A 26,284-nucleotide genomic window follows, 5' to 3' on the forward strand; every position below is an offset into this window, starting at 1 on the left:
TGCGGGCACCCTGCAAATTTTAATGCCGAAAATCTGCTAACCTGCATTTGCATTTTGCTGGTTTCGTCTGCCGGCTAGTCTGAAACTGTTTTAAACGGCGGATTTCGCTTTTAACTTTTGAATGCAACCTAAATGGTCACTCAAGTCGAGAGAATTGAAACGATGTAATCATCATCATCATCAGCCTGACTACGTCGACTTCAGGGCAAAGGCCTCTCCCATGTCTCTCCAATTAACTTTGTCTTTTGTCATTTGCGGCCCCCCTATCTCCGCAGACTTGTGTGTTGACCCTTTCCGGCTGAAATTAAACCTGTTCAATATATACAATCGATATCCTGAGCCCAGTATGTGTCGGAGAAGGATAATTAATCAGAAAATTAAAATTCTGTCGATTCTCTATCAGTTTTTTGCATCATTATAAATGGAACCAGAGGAACTTAACGCGTTCAAATAGCTTAGTCGAGTGATTCCTAGGAAGATGTAATAACTAACTAACTAACTAACTAACTAACTAACTAACTAACTAACTAACTAACTAACTAACTAACTAACTAACTAACTAACTAACTGACTAACTGACTAACTGACTGACTGACTGACTAACTAACATAGTCAGCTAGTTCAACTAGCTAACTAACTAACTAGCTGACTGGCTAAGTTATATAGTCAGCTAGTTTAACTAGCTAACTAAATAACTAGCTGACTGACTAAGTTATATAGTCAGCTAGTTTAACTAGCTAACTAAATAACTAGCTGACTGACTAAGTTATATAGTCAGCTAGTTTAACTAGCTAACTAAATAACTAGCTGACTGACTAACTAAATAAAGAAATTATCCAGGTTACATGCACACCCCAAAGAAATACTTAAAACACATTGTTTCGGCTCTAATAAAGTCTGTTTGGAATCATTATTTATTGCTTTAAACATAAATGTGAAGCACGTAGATTTATAAGCAGGAAGCTCGACTATTATATTGCAACGGATATTCACAGAAGACGATGAGAAGGAAGTGCCTGACTGGTGTGCGCGCGCTAGTGTTCGGTGTCTCCTGTGTTGTTCGCTCTGCGCTCCGGTCGCCCTTGCTTGTGACTAGCCTTTCGGGCAACGTAACATCTTTGGTGGAGCGTGTCGGGTATCGTTCCCAGTACCACGGAGCTCCGAAGCGGTCGTCAAACCGGCGCTACTACCATCATGGCCCCACCCAGCGAGTCGCCGACCACTTCTGCTGCTCCTTTCGTGGTCATGGCTTCGTCCCGTGACCCCGGTACTTTTTCGGGAAACGACGGCACCGATGTCGATGACTGGTTAAGCCTTTACGAAAGAGTAAGCGCATATAACCGGTGGGATCAAACGTTAATGCTTGCTAACGTCATTTTCTATCTGAATGGAACGGCGAGGGTGTGGTTTGAAACCAACGAAGAAGAACTTACCAGTTGGGATATATTCAAAGAGAAATTGCGAGCACTCTTCGGAAGACCTGACGATAGGCAGACCACTGCGAAAAAACAGCTTGCTTCTCGTGCGCAGTCGTCGACGGAAAGTTATGTGGCCTATATACAGGACGTATTGGCACTTTGCCACAAAGTCGATGCCACCATGACCGAGTCCGACAAGGTGGGCCACGTGCTGAAAGGCATTGCTGACGATGCCTTTCATCTGCTCGTTTGCAAAGACTGCACAACTGTTGACAGCATTATCAAGGAGTGCCGTCGATTCGAACAAGTCAAAAGCCGTCGCATTTCTCAACAGTTTTCCCGACTTCCAAACACAGCCGCTACATCTTCTTGCCAGGACCAACGACTTCAAACTCAAGTGCCCTCAGAGTCTCCTCCTGTCACCGACACAGTGACAAGAATTGTTCGCCGTGAACTCGAAGCCCTAGCCCCTGTGGTAACATCATCGACCACACCACCTAATGACCCACTGCCTTGCGTGTCGCTTATTCAGGCTGTCGTGCGGCAAGAACTCGCCCACCTCAACCTCCCTCCGGCTTTGTGCGCCATCGGAAACTCGTCCCCACAGCCACCACCTCCAGTCCCTTTCCGACCCACCTATTATTCACCACGGCGTTACCGCGATCCGAATGAGTGGCGCACGCCAGACGACCGCCCAATCTGTTTTCAATGCTCTCGGGTCGGCCACATTGCCCGCCACTGCCGCAGCCCCTGGACGTCACCCCCGCGAGACGCCTCCTACTACCGTCCAAACTACACTCGCCGCTTTTCACCCCGCCGCCCATCCGAGACGTCTGAGGCCGCCGATCAACTTCCACGACAGTCCTCCCGTTCGCCTTCGCCGCTAGCCCGCCGCTCACGCTCACCGCAGTCGCCTCGTGTTTCGACTGCTGCGTCCTACCGCCCCTCTCATCGGGAAAACTAAGTGATGCAGCTCCCGGAGGTGACGCTGCATCAACGACCCGGACCTCAAACCCTCTACTGACGACTCGACCCAATCTGCTAGACGTTACAGTTGACGGTGTTCCTGTGCGCGCCCTTATTGACACCGGTGCCCATATTTCCGTGATGAGTGCTGACCTCCGCCGTCGCCTACGCAAAGTCCTTACGCCTGCAACGTCCCGTGTGCGCGTCGCGGATGGTGCCATGCCTGCTGTCGAGGGACTGTGCACCGCTCGCGTGACAATCGGAGACCACAGTACGCCGGTTCAGTTCACCGTCCTTACCACATGCGCCCATGACCTCATTCTCGGTTTAGACTTTTTGTCGGATCATTCTGCCCTGATTGACTGCTCGCAGGGTGTCCTTCACCTCGAGCTTCCCCAACTCGATCCTGACCCCATCGACTCGTCGCTCCGGTTGACCTGCCCCGACTATGCCCACCTGCCCCCTCAAGCCTTATCTTTCGTTTCCCTCACACCTTCTCGCCCTGTTCCCGATGGTGACTACATCGTTGCGCCAGTCCTTGACCTCGCACTGACCCGCAGTGTTGTCCTGCCCCATACCATCGCCACCGTCACAGCCAACAACCTGTCTCTACCTTTCTTGAACTTCGGCTTCTCCTCACAGCTGCTTCCAGCCGGCATGTGCGTCGCTACGTTGTCCCCACTCGCCCAGTGCCCTGTGGCTCCATTAGATGCCTCTCCTAATCGCAACCCCCCAGACCCACCGCGGTCCACTCCGCTGACCTCGTACGCATTCACGACCATGATGCCCACCGATCTCCGCCCCGACCAAACTTCTCAGCTTCGTGACCTTCTCCAGTCGTTCTCCGACATTTTTGACCTCTACAACACCTCTCTGGTCCAAACTCTCGCTGTGACGCACCGCATTGACACCGGCGATGCCCCTCCCATTCGCCGCAGGCCCTACCGTGTCTCCCACGCCGAGCGCAAGGTCATAAACAACGAGGTCACAAAAATGCTTGCCAAGAACATAATCGAACCATCCCACAGTCCCTGGGCCTCTCCAGTGGTACTAGTGAAGAAAAAGGACGGCTCCTGGCGGTTTTGCATTGATTATCGACACCTCAATAAGATAACTAAAAAAGACGTCTATCCTCTGCCGCGTATTGACGACGCCCTTGACTGCCTACACGGAGCCAAATTCTTCTCCTCCATAGATCTTCGTTCCGGCTACTGGCAAATTGCCGTCGATGAGAAGGACCGTGAGAAAACCGCTTTTGTGACCCCTGATGGCCTATATCAGTTCAAAGTAATGCCTTTTGGCCTATGCAACGCGCCAGCCACATTTGAGCGCATGATGGACGCCCTTTTGCAGGGATTTAAGTGGACCACGTGCCTGTGTTATCTGGACGACGTCGTTGTATTTTCGCCTACATTTTCATCCCACCTCGAAGACCTTTCCCAGATTCTTTCCCTCTTTCGTCGTGCCGGCCTGCAGCTTAACTCCTCGAAGTGCCGTTTCGCGAGACGTCAGATCACTATATTGGGCCATATCGTTGATTTCCAGGGGGTTCACCCTGATCCCGATAATATCCGGGCCGTGAAAGACTTTCCCCTTCCCCGATCTTGCCACGACGTCCGAAGCTTCTTGGGGCTCTGCTCGTACTTCCGTCGATTCATTCAGGGCTTCGCCGACCTCGCCCGTCCCCTCACCGACCTATTGAAGAAAGGCGCCACCTTCGTCTGGGGACCTGACCAAGAACGAGCCTTCTCCACTTTGATCGCCAAGCTGACCACCACACCAGTTTTGGCGCACTTTGATGTTGCGGCCCCCACCGAAGTCCGTACTGACGCCAGTGGCTACGGCATCGGCGCTGTGCTGTCTCAGCGACAATCCGGTCTGGACCGTGTCATCGCCTATGCCAGCCGCCTTCTTTCTGCGCCCGAGCGCAATTACTCCATAACAGAACGTGAGTGCTTAGCCCTTGTCTGGGCAGTTGGCAAATTCCGTCCTTATTTATACGGCCGCCCTTTTACGGTTAAAACCGACCACCATGCACTATGTTGGCTCTCCTCTCTGAAGGACCCTGCAGGGCGGCTTGGGAGATGGCCATTGCGTCTGCAAGAGTATGATTACACAGTGACTTACAAGTCTGGCAGGTTACACCAAGATGCCGACTGCCTCTCCCGTTACCCCATTGGCCAGTGTGACTTGTTTGGCCCTGCCACCGAAGCCGACCTGTTTTCTATCTCTGTCCTTGCCAACATGGGCGAAGAACAGCGCCGCGATGACGATTTGCGCTCAATTATCGACCGCCTCAATTTCACTCCGTCTGATCCCTTGATGCGGCGCTTTGTGCTCTCTGACGGAATCTTGTATCGCCGCAGCCTCAATCCGGATGGCCCCAACCTTCTACTAGTTGTCCCCAAGCACCTTCGTCCTGCTATCCTTCATGAACTCCATGATCTCCCCACTGCTGGCCACTTGGGTGTATCGCGTACATACGACCGTGCGCGACGTCGCTTCTTTTGGCCCGGCCTGTTCCGCTCCGTACGCCGCTATGTTGCAGCCTGTGATGAGTGTCAGCGCCGGAAACGCCCTGCTACTCTCCCAGCTGGCACACTTCAACCTATTGACGTGCCCCGAGAACCTTTCCATCGCGTCGGCTTGGATCTTCTGGGTCCGTTTCCAGAGTCCACCTCCGGCAACAGATGGGTTGCAGTTGCCACGGACTACGCCACCCGTTATGCGATCACGCGGGCACTGCCAACCAGTACAGCTACCGATGTTGCGGACTTTTTGCTATACGACCTCATATTGCACCATGGTGCTCCCCGCCAACTTCTTACAGACCGCGGCCGCTGCTTTCTGTCCAAGGTTGTCTACGACATTCTTCAATCCTGCTCTACTAAGCACAAGCTCACCACCGCCTATCACCCGCAGACAAACGGACTTACTGAGCGTCTCAACCGCACTCTGACCGATATGCTCGCTATGTACGTTTCCCCCGATCACCGCGACTGGGACCTCGCTCTCCCGTATGTTATCTTCGCATACAACTCCTCCCGCCATGATACTGCCGGTTACTCCCCTTTTTACCTTTTATACGGCCGCGAGCCCCAATTGCCTTTGGACACGCTACTGCCTACTCCTGCTGCTCCGTCCTCTGAATACGCCCAAGACGCCATTGCCCGTGCTGACTACGCCCGTCAACTTGCACGCTCCCGACTTCTCGCCTCGCAGGCCTCCCAGCAGGAGTTCTACAACCGCCGTCACCGCACAGACTCTTTCTCTCCTGGCTCCCTCGTCTTGCTTTGGTCCCCATCTCGCCTCGTCGGCCTCTCCGAAAAACTTCTGTCCCGTTATGTTGGCCCGTACCGTGTCCTGCGCCAGGTAACCGCTGTCACTTACGAGATCGCTCCGGCCTTCCAGCACGCTTCCTCCCGCCACCTTCAACGTGATATCGTCCACGTCTCTCGCCTGAAACCCTACCTCTCTCCATGCCCCTCAACGTTATCCAGTACACCGTGACGGTGTGTTTCCGGACGGGGGGCCATGCAACGGATATTCACAGAAGACGATGAGAAGGAAGTGCCTGACTGGTGTGCGCGCGCTAGTGTTCGGTGTCTCCTGTGTTGTTCGCTCTGCGCTCCGGTCGCCCTTGCTTGTGACTAGCCTTTCGGGCAACGTAACAATATACTAAATGCGGGACCAGTTAACCGAAAGAATGTACAAAAATTACAAAAATGCACCGAAAAAAAGAATTCACTACTTTATGACTTGGATATACCCATTCTTCTCCGCGCAAATAGATTAGACAGGCCCTTATATCAAAACCTTTGGCTGCGGCTACTTAAATGCAGGCAGTGCGAGGCGCGCTCATCACCCGCAATGGACCCCAAAGGCGCGGTCGGAATGGAGGCGTTGAAGATGGGTCTGCGCATCGCCGCCGCGGTCGGGTCAGCGCCAGCTGAGCCTGCAAGAGGCGTCGCACCTGCGTCGCCAAGACCCAGCTGGTACACAATGCGACCTGCCTTCAGTGTCCGCCGGATGTCCGAGACAGAGTTCTTCTACGCGCGCTACGCCTATTACAGCTGCAGTGGCACATTTGACGCCACGCTTTTGGTGAATGAACCACTCAGGCGAAACGCGGACTTTGCCACGGCGTACCACTGCCCGCCTAGCACGGAGGCCGGTGAACCCAATTACTGCGAGAACGTTACGCTACCTCACGGCTGATGCAGCGATGTGTATTTGTTTGTGAGCGGAGACGGCTGTCTGGTGATATGTTTTTGTATGATTTTTGCTGTTTTATTTGTGTGTCCCCTTTTGCGATACCTGTCGACCACTTACTTGGCTTCGCGGCTATGCGGCGTTGCTCTCAATATTCCACACCAGCCGATCACCTAAGCATTCTTTTTATATTATGTATGACTCTTGCTTACCCTTATCTGGTATAAACATTTGTGTGTAAACTCATGTCTATTATCTTCACAAAGAACTGTGAGAACAGCGCGGTACTTTTTCGGCGTGTCTTCTGAGCTATTCGCGAGAACTGACGGGTCTGGGCGATAAAACCCTGCCACTATTGGCCCAGCATAAGACAGCTCTGCGAATGATCTAACTATAAAAAATTACACAACGCAACAAAGGTAAACTTTGATGCGTCATAATTTTTTCTGCTGTGAATTCTATGGAGTATACTTTGAAAATCTTATTTAAGGGTATGCAAATAGTACTCTTAGAAATCTAACAGTGTCGTTTTTACTCCATTTCGAATGAAAGAGTTCAGGAATAAATGGAAACGAATCGCGTTGTATTAAATCGAAATCGTATAAAAATCAAATTTTTTTCGAGGGTATTCGCTAATTGAGTGATATTCGTGCAAAACGAATATCTCGCGAAAGAAAACGGAAGTAGGGGCGGCGTTGTTCAACAGTTCTGTATCTTAAGAACTTTTCGTTATCGCTGTCAGAAGACTCAACAATGATCACTACTTTACTCGATGATAGCTTTATCTTTGCTACAAAGAGGAGGCTGCGCGGGCGTAGTGGTCGCAAGTCTGCCCTTCCTCCAAACAGAACGCACGGTGATGCTCCTTGACGGCTACCGTGTTATTCAGAGTTCTAGCAGCTTCTGTGTCTTTGGTGTAGCTGGTGTCTCGAAGGTTCTGGTAACAAGGCGAACGAAGCAAATCCATTGTAACCTAGAAATTTTTTTTTGCTTTTTAACCGTTGAAAATCGGGAGTTGCCCAAAAAAGATGCCCTCAGTTACAAATATTTACTCTATATGTTTCTATGTTTTAGCTTTTTTACCCAATTTTCATAGGAATTCATCTGAGTGTTAGAGACGGTGCCGAACTCCTCTATTTACTGCGCGATGTCAGTGCAGTTCAATGAACTACAAGCGGTTAAAATTATCCGGAGCCCCCCGCTACGGCGTTCCTCATAGCCTGAGTTGCTTTTGGACGTTAAACCCCATAAACTTAAACCAAAACAAGCCAAACTCCTCTATCTTGGCTGAAGGGGTGTTTAAGCTTGTACTCATCAGTGGAAAAACTGTGATCATCAGCATAGACAACTGTTGATTTTAATGCCCAAGACAGTAATAACCTGGATATTAATTTTAGAGAGAACAATCAAACGAAGCGGCTACAGACAATTGCAAATAGGGTGAAAAAGGACAGTCTTGGAGGGATGGCCGTTAATAAGCTGAGCGAGTGAAACATTTGCAAATGAGTTGCATTCCTTTAGTAACCTGATTTTCAAAATTAGACCACTTCAAATGAGCAACAAGGAATGAATGGCGGACACGATAACTGGCTTCGAAAGGACGATTTGGAGGAAAGCAAGCTGTTCATGAGGTGAGAAGCAAGGTGAAAAAATGATCCAGTAACGTGTGCATTACTTTTAATGAAACGGCCTATGAGACCGCACGTTTAGCGGGGCGAATGAGAACTGACATTCTGTTTTGGGGAACATTTAATGAAACTTTAGTGGAAAGTTTGCAGTCCACATTTGCCAACGTGATGGGCCTGTTGCATTCCACAGCGCGCACTTTTTCTTCGAGACAGTTCTTCAGGATTAAGAATTCGGTTTTTAGCAAAAGTGTAACGAAGCGCACCATCTTGCATTCATCTTGCAAAAGAAATAGCCTATTTTATTGTTTGATTTGCTGTGCGATACGGCCAGCAATGATTTTATTCTCTTGGCGTCTATGTTGTTTTATCTTGTCGTGTTTTTATTCTCTTCCCTTCTTCTCTATGTCTTCGCAGCTGGAGAAATAAGACAATAAGTTGTTGGCTTGGTGTCTTGTGTACATTTTCTGGCCCTCTTTATAACATTCTGTTTGCATGCTTGAAAATACAGTGAGCAGAGAGGACACAATCAACGATAAGAAGCCTTGTGCTGAAAGAAGGAGTTTCAGCAGAAGGACTTTTCGAAGGTAGTCTTCTCCGCTTAGAAGAGAACGTACGGCGCGTTAGAGCTGCGACAAGTTTGAAGACTTCTTCAATCTGCAGCACGAAGACATCCAAGAGGAAAGACCATTATTGGAAAGTTGATTCACACGCTGCTACATGACCTCCAGAATAAGCTTCAGCTGGTCGCGCTGAATGAACCCAGCGACCTCAACGTCTCTCATCGTGAAAGATGCGTAGGAGACATAACTGCACGCGTCGCTACAAGTTTCTGGCGTCGATGGAAGCATCGTTTTGCCCTCATGTCCACCTCTTGCCACAATCATGCTATCTTCATCTTTTTTTGGGTGAATTATGCGAAGCCTGATTCCTTGTTGGAATGGCCACGAGGGACGGTTAGAAGTCCAGCTGCCTTGCAACTCAATGAACAAGTGTAGACTCACTAAGTAGCCTCTTTTTCTGATGAATGCTCCGGGAGTGAAGGAATGGCCTGCGATACTTATGTACTCTGCCTTGCACAGAGCCCATCCACGAGCCATTGCGGCGCACTTCAGTGCCGAGTACTTTTTCACGTACCACGTGCACGCCCTATAACCTATTGGCACACATTTTGCAAGGCTTGAAGGTTGAGCTTGTTCTTTTTCAGTGTGTTCTTTCGTTCCGCTACTCCCACTCTTAACCTCGGCAGCACACTGTACCGAAATCTGCTTGCCCTTATTCGAAGCTTTCTTATTAACATTCTCGTCTTTCATGTGAGATGTTTTCGCTTCTTCGGGGTCTTCTCGTGAAGAAGGAAATACCTTTGTCACGTGCACCTTCTCACCGTCTTCTTGCTTTTTTTGTTGATTAGACCTTGCCTTGGTAGCTTGCAGCTCTCTTCTAATGTCATGCAATGCAATACGCAAGTTCGCGAACCTTTTGTCGACGGCAGCCATGAAAAGTGCTCCGCGCTCATCATCCGCTCTTATCTCGATCAAATGTGCTCGAATAGCAAGTGCAGTATTTCGCAGGCTATCTTCCCAGTTCGTTTTCAGTGTCTGCAAATCAACCTTTTGCGTTTCATATTTCTTCTGGATGAATGATGTCAGCGTCTGTATTCTTTCAGTCATATTCTCTATCGTCTTGGACTGTGCGCATACTGAGGACACAGACAGTTGTCTATCCCCATGCAGTGCAGAGAAGTGTGTAACTGTTTCTCTAAAAGCTGCTGTTTGAGCGGTAATATTGGCCAAGGCTTCCTTGACAGTAAAAAGCTCGCTTTTAACAGCTTCGATATCCAACTTCATGCATTCCTTAGGGGACACACCTGATGGTGTCGATAGAGCAAATGCACAACAGTTTGACTCTCTATGTGCAATGATGTTTCTGTGAAGGACTCTCGCTCCGCAGCTTCGACAGCTTGCTACCTGGTAAGCGCAGTTTGTGTGGAAGTGCTTCATCATGCTCGGAGCATCCGTGACAACGTCACAGCCATTTGGATGGTTCCAGCAGCGCACCTGCACAGAAAAGATATCGATGGTTTTTTGCTACACACGTCTAAGTACCTTTCACCGACCTTGATGCGCCCCGCAGCACATTTGCCAGCTTATGCGTTGTTATTTGAGTAGCGGACAAGTCATGGTATTGCGACTATCGTAGTGACCAAAGCGAACCGTTCACTTTCTCAACTAGCCCAAATCCTACCAATATGTGCACATAGCAAAACGTGCACATTGAAAGCATGGAGGTTACTGTATTGATGTTCCAAGTGTGAAGCACCATATCGAGTGGGAGCAATCCTTCAGGACTAGCTGGAGACAGCTAGGCCTCATGTTCCGCTGCTTTGGAAACTTTCCTTCGTGGCTGTTTTCTCCTCACAGAGGAATCGCTTCTTCGGGAAGCGTAGTGCAAGTCAAGTCTCTACCGCGAGACATTATCACTTCTCAGAAGACACGGTGTGCAGGCACCTCCGATAAGTACAGCCCGGCCGATAACCACTTATTTCATTGGAGTGACGCCAACCACCGCGACTAGGCTTTCGTGAAGTCGTGCAATGCCTAGATCTCCCTGCTGTTGCTCAGTGTCCGGCACTACAGCCATCGTATTTTCCTCCTTGGAATCTCTAGCTCATCCAAATGTAACACGTTACACATTCGTCTTCTTAGGGTCTTGTTGTGTTCCCACTTCAGCTCCATACCGTGCAAGTGCAGTTTTCATCAAAAAGAACAATTTACACCTGGTATGAGTGCCATAAAGCGCATTTCACTGAAGGCGATAGTTATGGAACTCTAACACTCAGAGTTCCATAGCTGCAATATACAAGAGACCCAAACAATCGCTGACGGCTCATCTAAGGAAGCTTCCTCCTGTGGTTTCAATGTGCCCTTACGAGGGCAAATTATGTAAGCTAAAGATGTACTACACATCGGCAGAAATACACAGCATAAAAGAAACTATCCTTTATACCCTGTGCGGAATTGGTAAGCGAAGTGAGACTTTAAAGCCCTTACGAGGACAAATTATGTGATCGAAAGGCGTACTTTACATCGGCAGCAATACACAACATACAAGAAACTATCCTTTATACCCTGTGCGGAATTGGTGAGCGAAGTGAGACTTTAAAGCTGATTTATAAAATATGTCATGCATAATAAGGAGTAATTGATAGACAGGCAGTCTCCCCGAATGCGCGATACGTACATCACCCTTTCAGCGTCGTAGGCTCTTTTATACTAGAAACGATTCCAGCACATAGAGAGATTTCGGGCAACGGAAAAAGAAGCGAAGCAGGCTGCAAACGACTCCAGCGCCGGAACTTAAGTGCTGTTTACAAACTCCTATGTTCTCTAACCCCAAAATTATACCCTTATCAACAAAGGGGTGTGTCTCAACAATGTGGCAAGAGTTGAGTGCTCGCACTGTGCTCCAGTATAGTTTTTCTGCATGGAAAAAATTACATGACACCGTGTCCAACATTTTCGAGAAAAATTTTGAAAATTGGAAAATTGTTGGACACTATATCGAAATCATGATAGAAATATTGAAGGTAATTATCCATTCTTCCGATGTAACCAATGGGGAGCACTTCTGACCGTAGCAAAAACGTTAATAAATAGAATACAAGACTGCCGTCGGGTGATCCGCGGGTATATTGATTTTTGTAGTGAAATTTTACATTATATGAAAAATAGCGTTCATAAACTGTTTCGTGCTCACAAATTCTTTTGTCCAGAACTGTTGGGTATGTATATACAATAAACAGGTATTTCATGCTCGTAGTTCTTTGAAAAATATCGCTTTCTGTACTTCTGCGATAGAGAAAAGGCTGTGAATATCGCCGTGTTAAATTTAGCGCTGAGTTGAAAGTGCCTGCACAGACCCAAGCAGCACACGTAATTGGCCCAATATTGGAAACGTATTGGCAATGGCAGGTACTACGAAGGACCAGAGTGAGAACATCCGTTTCCAATATCGGGAAGGTTACCTGTGTTGCTTGGGGACCGGCTTTAAGCGACCCGAAAAGTGCTGCCATCCGAAAGTGTCCTAGCCCCAGAGGTGCGGTATGGTCCACTGTTAAAGGGAACCTCGCGAAGCGTGGCCGCCGCGCTCCGCGAAGCGCCCCTTTTGAGAAGCGGCGAGAATCGACGACACCAGGCGCATGCGCAGTAACCGCGGAAGGTGGATCCAGCCCCGCGTCGTCTGCTACGGCGCTCTTTTGGCGCTTGGCTTGCTGAGGTAGAAACTCGGGAACGCGACGGGTGAACTAAACATAAAAACCAGTTTCCTCGCAGCTACGTAATGAACGTGCGTTTCAGCAATATATTTTTTTCATTTCCGATTCTTCTTAGGCAATTTTTCCGCGATGCAACAGTGGTGCAAGAGAGACATCTCTAGTTCTCGTCCACTTCCTGTTCTAAACCCACGAAAGCAACCTCCTGTACCGGCGGCGGGGCTGTTAGTGCATTTAGTCCGTCGCCCAACATCAACTGCCGACATGGTTGTGGTATTGATACTCCAGACTGACAAATGGTGCAGCGTAGGCAACGAGACAGGTTAATGATGCAGAAATACCCACAATTTCATGCAATTTTTTTTTCTGGTTCATTCTGCTTTAACAATGAGGGTACACATTTTCGAAATTGCGAATCGCGCATAATGCAATGTCCGAGTGCACGATCGGCGGCACCAGACGCACGGGCACTGAGCGTGGAAGGAGCAGTCGGCCGCGTGTGGTCTGCAACAGAGCGGCGCAGCCCCGCCGCCACACGCCAAGGACGTCGTTCTTCGAACTACTTTCGCATGAAAGACTAAAATAAGGGCAGGACATACAAACTGAGCTGGAGATAACCAGAAAGCCGTTGATTTCGAAAGCAGCCTGGTCGCAAAAGGGATGATGCGGCATTTCGTATTTCCCAGGGGGCGACGGCGGCGATAAAACGCTGTTCGGTTCCCAACGGTTTCACTTGTCTGGTAGCTGTCAGTTCGAGATGGCGACGGACGAAATGCACTAACAGCCCCGCCGCCGCTACAGGAGGTTGCTTTCGTGGGTTTAGAACAGAAAGTGGACGAGAACTAGAGATGTCTCTCTTGCACCACTGTTGCATCGCGGAAAAATTGCCTAAGAAGAATCGGAAATGAAAAAAGTATATTGCTGAAACGCACGTTCATTACGTAGCTGCGAGGAAAACCTGGTTTTTATGTTTAGTTCACCCGTCGCGTTCCCGAGTTTCTACCTCAGCAAGCCAAGCGCCAAAAGAGCGCCGTAGCAGTCGACGCGGGCCTGGCTCCACCTTCCGCGGTTATTGCGCATGCGCCTGGTGTCGTCGATTCTCGCCGCTTCTCAAAAGGGGCGCTTCGCGGAGCGCGGCGGCCACGCTGCCCGAGGTTCCCTTTAACAGTGGACCATACTGTACTTGCAGTAACTTTAGACGTGTTTCTTAGAAAAGCTTTGCAAGAAACTGCACTCTTACTTGCTCTTAGGTCGAGGCAACAGGCGCTTTCCTAATCGTAAGTATTTTGCAATGCAGACGGGATAACGTGCTGAAAAAAAAATCTCATTATAAAAAATTTCCAACCTTACTCACTACTGTCCAACACGCGCTCATCAATTGTTCTTTTAAGAACAAATAATGCCTGTTCTGGTTTTCACAATAATCGTTGATAAGCTTTTTTCGGAGGTTGATCTTTCACATGGTGTGGGCATGTACTCAGAATCCTCACCTTCCCCCCTCCCCCACCCCCACCCGAGAGGCATGGGAGACTGCCCTCCTCAACTGCTCCACACTGGAGTCCCAAAGGGCTCTGGTCAAGCGGGCGCGAGACGGGGCCTCGTCATGCGGTGTCCCGGACTAAGGATACCGACCATGCAGCAGGGTTATCATTTTTTTTTAACCCTCAAGCTCTCTTTGATTAAAGTTTTTCACCACCACCACCACTATCGCCGTAGTGCTGTGCCACGCGTGAAGGCTGTACGGTTCACTCGGTGGCAAAAAATAACGCTACCAAAACCAGGCTTGCTTGAGGAACATGTGATCATAGGTTAGGCTCGCTTGAGGAAGTGTTATTAACCATATAGCTCACCTACGTCTTAGCTAAAAGGCCTGTGTGGGCAGAAGAATTGTGTTACAGCGAACGTACCAAGTGCTACGAGTGCAACTAAGTTCCCTTAGTAGCTGTCATTGTAATTGTCGCTGCGATACCCTGCCGTAGTGGTATCCTTCTCCAGGAAGGCGGCGGAATGTCTCGGAGTACCGTTACCAGGTAGCATTTAGCTAGAATACGAGAACATGCGCGTAGCAATGATAAAATTGGAATTCACTCTCAGCGGGTATGTAGATATGGAAAAATGCAGCATGTTGCGTACTAAAACTTACCATTCTCTTCATAAGACTCTCCAAAGAGAACTCCCTCCAATGCACTTCTGCCGTAGGGCAGGCTTCTCCGTCCAGCGCACAGTGGCCACCGATCTGCACGCACTGCTCATAGCACGCCTCGCATAGCACGTGACGACAAGGCAGGAATGCGTTCTTCTTCGGGACAACACCGCAGACGCTGCAGATGCTTGCTTCCTGAATGTCCTCAATGAAGCACAGCGGTCTCAAGTCTAAGACCTCACCGAAGCCAATCAGGGTGTAGCGCCCCTTGGTTTGAGCCATTGAGGCTACGGACGCCATGCGCTTGACCGACGAGTTCCGTTAGACCGCTGCTTTAGCTTGCACGGCTTCAATATATTTACACTGCCGATATTGAGCGTTGCCACAGAGACAATCAGTTCAACGCCCTTGAATAGCACCTATCTTTTTGTCGGAGTTACGGACAGCCGAAGTCGTGCTCGGATTCTCTAAGTGCTGAGTTTATCTCGGAGCGGGTAGACAATCTTCCCTCAAGTGCACTAAAACGGTGTTTTTCATATCACTCACTTCATCATGCAGCTGATTCGGATCATGCGAGCTAGTTGAAAGCGACCGCTGGGTGACCAAGGGAGAGAAGTGCAGAGGAGGTGGTGGACGTAGGGTAGACACAGAGGGTTTAAAATTGGGCTAGTTGGTTTTTTTACATGGTCATACATAACTGCGCTTTCGAAATGCCAGGAGCAACACAGGCACAACAAACACTGGTGAGCAAACGGTCAACTGAAGTGTATTGCGTTGTGCACACATACAAACGCTTCGACGAGTCAGAAAACAGACACCCCGAAAAAGAAAACACAGTTATAGCAGCAGCTTTGCTTTCATATCAACAAGCATCAACAATATACTTTGTCCCAGTGCATCAGTTTTTCTTTGTTGTTAGTTTTCTAATAATTGCTTTTTTTTGTTTGGAAACAAAAGCTGTGGGAAGCTTCCTGCATCGATTCGGGAAAAGAAGGAACTTGTGTAAGTGACCCAGCTGTTTTTTGACTTGTAAGAGCGTGTATATATATATATATATATATATATATATATATATATATATATATATATATATATATACACACACACATATATATATATATATATATATATATATATATATATATATATATATATATATATATAGCGATGTATACGCTTCGTATTTGTACGACTCGACGTTTCGATCGGAAGGGAGATCTTCTTGGAGAAGATCTGTCTTCCGATCAAAACGTCGAGTCGTACGAATATGTTTCCTTTAACGAAGCGTATACTTCGCTATATACTCCTGTAAGCGGTCAAGTACTTCATGCTCTCGGAACCTATATATATATATATATATATATATATATATATATATATATATATATATATATATATATATATATATATATATATATAAATATATATATATATATATATATATATGCACAGTGCAAGAAACTTCAGTTGACAGTTTTCGCCCCCGTGTTTGTGTCTATATCTACATGATCATACAAAATTGCCTTATCGTACATATATCGTAGAGACAAAGGAGAGGCTGGTTTGTTGCTACTGTAAGCACATTTTTTGTTTCTCAGGAGTGTGGCAGAAATGGCGCGCCATTGCTCTGCGTTCTTCTGCTAAAAATGAACACAAATCGCATTTAAGGCATGCGTGCAAACAATAGGCAAATCATCTGCACTAAATAGGCAGGCGTTTGCAAGGAAGACGTACTCTACTATTCAGGTAGCGGCCTGTATAGTTCATAGGAAACGTCACGCGATATCTTTAATGTTGCCGCAATCGTACGGGGAAATTCTATAGTTCTAATTTCAGCGACAGTTGAGGAATAAAGTTAACTCAAAATGGTGGGATTTTTTTTTATATGCGGGCATGTTGCCGACCGAATCGCTTTCGAGGAATGGGGGTGAATTATGAACCATTGTGGATCTCAATTTTGTGCTCCCTGTCGTGGCAACATCATATTTAGACCACATACAGGTGCTAATGTGGAAACATCGTGTCTGTACCGAGCACGCATTTTAAAACGACATATTTTCGACAAATCAGTTTTCTTTTCGTCAGGAAAAGGCCGACAAACTTATTAAAATGCATTTAGAAAAACGATGAATTCCGCTTTACTTCTGTGTGAAGGCTGTATTCGCTTTCATTCAATGAATGTTTTCAGCACTGCATATGTTCATGCTTTGTTGAGGACACTTTCTTTTTTTGGAAATCTCTTCTTACGTCTTACGAAATCGCTTAGCAAATTATCTTAGACTATCACGTGTACTTGGCTTTTTCAAAAGGATGTCAGGGTTTAAGATTGCCCACATCTGCTGTCGGTTCTTTCTGACTAATGTCTAGCATTCTTGGACAAAAAATTTGAATGTTGGAATATTGTAAGGGACTGTTATCGAGATATTTAAGGTAATGATCCAGTGTTCCGATGCGTAGCAAAATCTTTATGAGTTTTTTTCATTGCTCGCATCGAGCAGTTACGACTGTCATGGAGTATCAATGACGAACGTTTATAACGGTAGCCAAAACGCTAATAACAATAACATGTAACTACCGAGGGGATATCTGCCGATATATTAATTTTTGTAGTGAAACCTTACAATATATAAAAAGTTGAGTTCATAAAGTCTTTTCCATTGAAAAATTCTTTTGTCCAGAATTGCTGAGTATGGGGTCCGTACTAGTCGACATAATAGTTCGCCATTGTGTAAATGACCTATTGATTGAGGAACCTACCTCTCATCAGCGCTTCTATAACGTGGGGATTGCAACTTGAACTTGAAATCTATATGACGCCATGTTCTCAATAGAAGCGGCTGCCACAAACGAATGCGCTGGCATTGAATTTTCCGAATTGAACAAACACTTGTCTAAGTACCTCCTTTTAGATCTCGGCTGAACTTTGTGAAAAATGCCATTCTATAATCGCTTGCTCTTCTCCTGACCACGCTTTCTAAAGCTTCCTTTTGCCGCAGTCGAATATAAGAAATAAAAAAACTACACCCACAAGCAAGTAAAGTACGGGACTCGTGACCTTCCTGGGGCCAACATTGGCGGCACGTCGACAACCTGAGTCGCCATCTACAATCACACCGGGGACTCAACGTGCCACCTACCAATGGTATAAACCACAAAAATAATTTCTTTACAATCCTCCGAAAAAAGTGAAGCTGCTCTATTTTCTCATTCCACATTGCACAGCGTCACCTTGCAAGTCTCAGATTGTACCGAAACTGTAAGGAAGCTTGGAAAAGACCGAATGTCCTGTCGTGCGTACTTTATTTGAGCAAACAAACTTCGTGTGCAACGTCATGTGCGGTGGTAAATACTTTTTTCCAATACACATGGTACTTTTTTGATCCCAGTGGTACGCGGCTTTATTGATTTGTTATGCGAGAAGTGAGCGGACCGCTCTGGAAAAACCGTGATGACCCGCGGGTGTTTCCACTATGTACAATATCACTAATATTCTTTCATGCGTGTGATATCGAAATTGCGAGGCTGTCGTTATAATTACCGGGGTCGAGCGCGGCTGGCATCTTTCTTATCGCCATTCACACTGCGCACTTTCCATTATAGTGGCCGCCGAATTGTGTTAAATGTTGCCACAGGTTCGCTTCCTGAGTAAAGGTTTCGTTTATGTGCGACGCCGACGTGCTTCTTTTCAAGTTCATTTTCAAGTTCCCAGACCTTGTTCCCGTACTACCACCTTTGCCGCATCATTTTCTTCCCGTACTGCAGCAGGCTGGAACGACCTAAACAACGACATCGCAGCCATCATGTGCTCATCCAACTTTGCCAATAATGTTACCAGTCATGTTTCGCTGTGTTAACACTTGCTCACCAAAATATATGTACCCACCCCTTATGTAATACCCCTCGTGGGTCTTTAAGGTAATAAAATGAAATGAAATAATATAGGATAAGACCAGTAAGTTGAGCGGTATGGCATGGTATGGTTTCGTGTATGAGGTTCAATGTCCCAGAGTGACTGAGGATATGGGGGATGCCATAGTGGGGGTCCCCGGTTCAATTTAGACCACCAGAGGTTCTTTAATTGCGCTGATATTGCTCAACTCACGAGTGTTTTTACATTTCGCCATCGACATGCTGCCGCCGCGGTGGGCTGGAACCCGCTACCTAGTAAGTCGAATGACAGCACGGAGTATCATTCCCATCAGCCTCAGCAATCCCACAGCAAGACAAGGACTTCTCTCATATCTAATTATTCACGTCTTGTCAGAGTTGCGGCCTCCTGGTCACTGTAAACTTCATTATATCATCTGTCCACATAACGTTCAGCCGCTCCCTATAGAACTCAGCAACCATGTCTTTCGCTGTGAAGCTAACAGTGCTGAATAAAGGCAGGCCACGAGAGGTTTCCATCAACACAAGTCGCCACCTACGTCTAGGAAGAGCAGGCCCTGCACCCTAAGAACATTGCCAGCCCCAAGAAAAAAGTTAGTGTGGACAAAGGAGTGTTTATTGGATAGGGAATATTCATTGACAAATCCTTCGGAACTCGCACAGTTTCAAGCCAGCACTGGGGTAATTCTTCTCCATCCGTAATAGAGGAAATAAATAATGCGCACTTCTTAAGCTAAACCTTTTTTTTGCAGAACTTTAAGACCCTATATACAACAGTGACGAGCACACAAATATTTAAAATATTGGTGTTGCGTTGCTTTCTCGTTTTTTCGTGAGCACAAATTTGACTTGCCTCAAATCCAGGCTTTACACAGTATACCTGCAGTCTGTCACTCATGGCCCTCAATGAATTGTCGCTGACAGTGAAGGTGGGAGGAGGCGAGGTTGATTAGCTGAAAATTGGCCAGGACACATTCCTGAGCCTGTCTGAAACACGCACACGACGAGCACCGCAAACAAGTCTTCAGACGCTTTTTCGCGTCATCAGATGACCTCAACGAAGAACTTTATTGTGTCATTACTGACGTACCCACCTTCTTCTATATCCCTCACAGACAAATATCTTTTCGAGATATATGTACACCTATCGATTGGGCCTTCCGGCGCTGACTGGTACAGCATCAGGCTTCCTTCGTATTTTGCTTCAATCGTGCAATAATCTCCTTTGTTGGGATGAACCAGGAGAAGTCTAATACCTTCCTTCAATGGCCACGAGGTGGACTCATGCTTGCTTAGCATTTCAATATGCATATGCAGGCTCAGAGAGCAGCCTCTTTTCTTCATGTATACTCCAACAGTGAGCAGATGTCCTGCAAGAACTAGATTTCCCAACCGGTAGGAAGCCAAGCCGTTGGACAGGGCCCTTTCTTTTAGCATGCTGTATGATTTCACGAACCAGGCGCACGACGGTTGCGCTTCAGATCGTTTCTTGGCAACGCTTTCGGTCGGCATGTGTGCACATTCGCTTCTTTGGTGTCTGTCGTCGGTGCCGTCCATAACCGCGCAGGCAACTTGCATTAAATTCTTTTCTTTTGGGCTTAGTCGTTCCTTCCGGGCGTTTCCGCACTGTTCATCTATAAGTGGCTCATCTGAAAAATTGCGTTGTAGGAGAAGAAACTCTTTTGTGAGCAACTTGTTCTCTTCGACTTGCAGCCGTAGCCGCTTATTGGATTGAGCTCCGTCTTGTTCTTCGCTCACTTGTACCGTTTCTGTCCGCACATCAGTGACCGTTTCACTTAGAGCGCTAGAATTGTGGAATTTCAGCGTATTTTCCTCGTCCGCACTGTTGAAATGCTCTGTGAATCGAAGAGGTGCTTTCTCCAATTGATCTTTCCAGTTTTCTTTAATGGACCTTGAAATCGATCCATGCTCTTTGTACTTTTTTACGGTCTTCTCAAAATCAGTTGATGCATTTTGTAGTTCATTCCACATTTCCTTTAGCTGCGGCTCAGTGTGTAGCGTTAACCATTGACTGTCTCTGAGCTGTAGGTGTACTCCGACCTTCGATTCCAAAGCAGTCATCTGTGCTGAATCAGTCACCGTAGCTGTGCCCACTTCACAAGTGTCAAACTCGTCGGCTTCCACGACAAACACGAAGCTTTCGTCTGATGAGGACGCCATCTTTGCCAGGACAGCGGCTGCGCTGCAGTCTGCTTAAAGGGGCGAAGATATGAACCGCGGCGAAGTCTTCAACACTCTCTTAACAGTAGGCTGAATAGGAGACACTTTCTATGCGGTAGTGGTTGAATATGTTTAATCATTGGTTATCGTCCTGTTGCCGCTTGTTGGGTAGCTGTATATGGTCTGTAACAAAAAGGCATTAATACATCAGCGTAAGCGAATGTACAGAGGAAGCTTATAGGTTATACTCGTTGAATATGCATGGTTCCCGGCTTGCGCACGTTCCCGCCATTGTCTCTGGTTCGTCTTATTGACTAACAAAAGCGTACTGGATACAATAAAAAAATCTCTGCCTCTCCCGTAAACGAGAGTAGAGTAAGCATGAAATGTTTACTGGCCTAATGTCATCTCGGTGGACACCCGAACCGCACCGTACAGGAAGGGAGGAACGCCACCACCCGTTCAGCGCAATGCCTTGCCATTTGAACGCAAGGTTTTTTGAGGAAAGGAAATGGCGCACTAATTCTCTGCCATCTCGGTGGACACCCGAACCGCACCGTAAAGGAAGGGAGGAACGCCACCACCCGTTCGGCGCGATGCCTTGCCCTTTGAACGCAGCGCTTCTCCCCCGGATCACGTATGACAACGAAGTGTAACGTGGCATTTATGTGCTTTTTGCACGCGTTATTAGAAATCGGAAATTATAATTCCGTGCATTATCAAACCCACAGCTCCACTGATATCTTGATAAACATTGAGAAGGCACTGGCAGCAGTTATTTTTTGTCTCATTTGGAGACCAACCGGCGCTTGCATGCCGGTCGCGTAGGAGGGCTTAGAGAGTCTCGTTAAATCTCGTTAAGTCTCGTACGGTGCCCGGATGTTCTCGTTTCAGAGCCCGGATGACTGGAATTCAGTGCCCGGATGAGTGGATTTCAGTGCCCGGATGACTGGAATTCAGTGCCCGGATGAGTGGATTTCAGTGCCCGGATGACTGGAATTCAGTGCCCGGATGAGTGGATTTCAGTGCCCGGATGACTGGAATTCAGTGCCCGGATGAGTGGATTTCAGTGCCCGGATGAGTGGATTTCAGTGCCCGGATGATGGCTCTCGGTCTCGGCGTGACGTCACCACACTGCCGACAACGGGAGCTAAAAGCACTTCATGCTTAAAAATTACTTTATATGGCAGTAGCGAACTCTTTGAGTCGCGTTTGTAATATGTGTCTCTGAGTGCACTTCTCTCCAGGCAAGGATTCGAGTGCGGTGTCCAGCGTGACTGCGACACTGTGCTTCAGTTATGCGCGACGCAACGGGTTTTATTTCTTGTACTGGAATCGCAGACTTGCGTGCTTGAAGTGGTAACACAGCTCACACTTTTCAAAATTAACCACGTTCCGATTATATTTTTGGACGACCGTCGGGTGGTCATTTAGAGTCGCTGCGAAAACATTACATTACAAAAACCTTCACGGTGCTAATTCCGGAACCCTCCCGCCGCGGTTGGCCGCTGCCTTGCGCAGCCCCAGCCTCGGGGACCAACTCTGGGCCGTCCAGCAGGCCCGCGAGGCGACGGCGAGGCAGCGCCTCGACGTCCCCACGTGGGAGACCTAAGGCCCCGTCGGCGAAAGCTCTGCAGGACTATGAATAAAGTTGTTACCAACCAAATCCAGGGAAGAGACCAATCATTGTTAAGCAAGCCTGGACCCAGTGCGCAAATATATTGACCTCGCCATGGAGCTATTGTAAAGAAAGCTCGATGAGCAAACCACCAGATTAATAGTTTATGTCCTGATTGGTTATTAACGTACCGCTATGGCCGTCAATTGACTCGGTTACAAGAGCAGAGAGAAAAAGAATTGGGCAACCAATAGAAGACAAGCAAAAGTTAAGGGAGAGTTTGCGATTAGTAATTAGGTACTAGGCAAGATGAGCAAAATATCTTAAAAATCGAATAACAAGGCATGGTCAGCAGTCATAGGAAAACAATTGTCGCCGTTCAAATTCCATTCAAATATAATGTCCCGATTAAAATCACAGAAGGCGCTCAGAAAACGAAGAACAGCCACAAAAACAAATGAGGGCTAAAAGAAGAACTTTCGGAGAAAACTAGCGTCAACACTAAGAAAGGACATAGCACTCTAGCATCCTTCGATTACAGAAAGATCTCTAAAGCCAGACTTCCGGTCGGATCACTGCTATGTCCAGTAACGAGACCAATACCCAAAATGTTCTGTCGGCTTGCTCTACGAGATGACGCTGTTAAAGGTGGGAATATGTCTGTTGAGTCGGTAAAATGACAAGAGTCCAAGAACAAGTTAACTCCATGCCCGGCTTGCAGTCGCGATCGGTGGTTAAACCAGATTTTCGTTGTCGACAACAGTAGGGATGCTGACGGCGGATTACTGCTGAAAGCCTTCTTAACTAAAGTAAAAAACAATGCGGTAGCTCGGAGAGTTAACCATTGCAACTAAGTCGGCAAGCGTAACAGGGGCGGCAGAAAGTTAGGTCGGCGGATGAGATATTAACAAGTTTGGGCGTATAGAGTAGCCACAGGTGTCCCACGAAAGTATTAATTTCAGATACATGGAAGAGGGCTTTGCCCTGCCGTGGGCGTAGTGGGACTTCTACTTCTGCTGATGATGATGTGTGTCGTCTCAGATTTCTTCGTTATCGTCTGTCAAAAACAACGCATCAACCTACATTCCACTCCCCTTTTCTCAACTTATGCCTCAAGGCAGACTTCACGAATAAAAAAAAAATAGCTCTACATCACGGCCCGATATGTTTCTTTACTGGTAGTACAGCGAAGAACAACTGTGGCGTGAACAGAATGATTGCGGTTGATTTCAGTAAGTATTATCAGCTGATAGCGCATAAACACGCCAGTATTCGGAAACATTACGTTCAGAGGTTGCCGATCCATATATTTCTGGGGCTTCAAAGGGTAAAAAGCGATCACCGGGAGATGGAAACCTCGTATGACTTGCAAACTGTATAGACTGAAATAACCACCTCTTCGCGCCCTTACAGAACAGCAGTGATAATTTTAAGCAGTATCTTACTCCTCTTTGCTTGAAGCTGTTGCAGTCAAAGAATTCCTTTTTGCGGTCAGCTGTTCGGGTAGACACTGTCATTGGCGTGGGCAGTCATAGCAAGAGCGGAAACAAATCCCTTGTTAAGGGTTAAGTATCGACAATATCTGCAGTAATCATACCAATGGAATGCGCTCTTTAACAGTGAAAACCCACAGAGAAGAGATTAATGGCGATGCCACTGGAGTTTGTGCTTTGGCTACCTGAGCCTGCGCACTATGGTTTTAGAGCCTTTATAAACTCGTGCCTTTCCAAAAGAAGAGTTGTCAATCCACGCTTCTTGCTTTCGTAAGAATGTTTCGTAAGAATGTTTCGTAAGTTTTCGTAAGAATGTTTTGAATTCCGACCGATAGTGCAAGGACAAACTGTAATGGTTTTGTAGACTCCAGAAAAGAGAGAGTGAAATAATAAGCTATTCGATCACACATAGTGAAATTTCAAGAGACAAATAAAAAAGAGAAATCTTGGTTTTCATCACACTCTCACAATTGCACAGAGGAATTTGGTTGTGAAAATGCTGCACGCACGCAACCGCCAAGAAGGTTGTTAAAAGTTTTGTAGATCATACAACACTTTCAGTTTGTTACCTAGTGACGCAGTTTCAGTATAAAAGCGAGGGATTTGCACATTTTTCTTGCGTGTTTTTTAAAAGAATGTTATTAAAAAAATTACCGCCTGTTACCGACAACAGGAAATTGGCATGCGCCAGGTAAATAAATTTCGATAGAAACTCTCCTATAGATTTACGTTTTTTCAAATCCAGACCCGAAAATATTTAGTCATGAGCGTACCTACAGCGACAATCTTGAAAAATAAAGGCAATTGATACTGGCCAATGAAACTTACCTGAGTACTTATAGCTCATGCCTGTATGCACGAAAATCACACCAACCAGAGCACTTCCGTTTGCCTTTGGGCTTCACCTTCTTGCGCAAAGTGGCTACGAAGACAACACACAGTGCTTGTAGCGCGTCCCGTATAAGTCGTGCCCATGTAGCGGTAACCTCTCCACTTGGATACCACGGGAGAAACGCTGAACGTGAACGCTTGAGGCGGGGGCAGAACGTTGACAAAGCACAGAAGATTTCAATTGTGATTTTCGCTGAAAATGAGGAGTACGTGAAAGCTGGTGTCGGCAGCCGCTTGAGCATGAAACGCGCACAGTTGTATGCAAGGTTGCTCTAGATATCTCATTCGCTACATGTAGGCCAGTTCCATGCATGTGTACGCCTTCTACGTGGCTTTGACAAATAACTGCGTGCCACACATCTACAGGCGTTATCTTCTCTGCAGCAGCCTCAAATAGGGAAGTTATTGCCTGACAACTAGCGATATGATCAAATGATAAAATGGTCTAAACAACAAAACTTCAAGATAAAATAGGGAATTCGCCCATGCGTCATTCACGTTGGGGCCATTCCAGCCGCTCGTTTAATTGGGACTGACACGTGCGATGGAATTCCTCACTAGGTAAGGGCGACTGAGCGTACGTCACGCAATCCGTAGGAAGCCTGGTGACGCCGGTTCCAGTTGTGGTTCAGCTGCGTAGACAGCGATTGTTTGCTTGGCTGGCACGAATGGCCCTCTCCCTGTGGCCTTTTCTTTCGTTTTTTAAGCGCAGCCTGAGCAGCACTTGCCTGTATATCTAAAGTAAGAAGTGTCTAAAGTACCTAAAGCGATCTAGAGCTGGGACAGCGCTCGCGTGTGATGTACACTTCTTTTTACTTTGCCATCTGCGCATTTTTTGGATGTTTACACTCTAGTTAAAGCAGGTATTTTCACTATTTTCACGTATTTTCGAAGTCATGATGCATCAGTCACTTCGTAGATACATGTGCTCAGGACCAGAGACCACTTTTGCGGTCCAGACTACAGCTCAAGTTACAGATACAGGTCATCTTGGGGAAAGAAGTGGCGTAAGGCGTAAAGGTATTGGTTTTTGTCGGGAGACTTTGGCTGCACGGATAATTAGCACTTTGCATGTACTGCGCAATCATTAAACAGGATTAGCTGTTAGTGCCATGGAAGTGCACGTAGTTGTGACTTTGTCTGCAGCTGCGGCCAAAAGAATACGGACCACTGCTACAAAGGTAAGCGTTTATTTCAAAGACGAGAAGGCAAGGTTCGTCACTCAGAAAAACGTTACTGAAAAGGAAGACACCGCTCAAACCATAACAAAGAATATATGAAAACAGAAAGAGGAATTGTGTGCAATTTATGAATAAAGTTCCTTTATTACTTCTATTAGCATGAAAAATGCCGAGACTTATGCATACAATCGAAGAAACCACCGCCAAAAGCTGCGGCAGCTGTTGAGTTCCAGTTCCTGGGTTTCGCGTCATCGTCGCCGTAGTGAAGTGAAGTGAAGTTTATTTTGACATCGATTTGTCAGAGATGACGGGACAAAAGGCAATTCATTTTTTGCCTGACGTGGCCACGTCACCCGTTACATTGCTCAGGGGGGTGGCAAATTACACAGTAAAGTACA

General features: G+C 47.0%; 1 pseudogene; it reads right to left on the bottom strand.

The window, feature by feature from the left end:
- Positions 1 to 9,115: 9,115 nt before the first annotated feature.
- On the bottom strand, positions 9,116 to 14,916 carry LOC149329293 (uncharacterized; annotated as a pseudogene).
- Between the last annotated feature and the right edge of the window lie 11,368 nt (positions 14,917 to 26,284).

Source organism: Amblyomma mixtum, chromosome 9 (genome assembly GCF_055824585.1).
Source record: "Amblyomma mixtum isolate Tamu chromosome 9, ASM5582458v1, whole genome shotgun sequence".
Classification (NCBI taxonomy): domain Eukaryota; kingdom Metazoa; phylum Arthropoda; class Arachnida; order Ixodida; family Ixodidae; genus Amblyomma; species Amblyomma mixtum.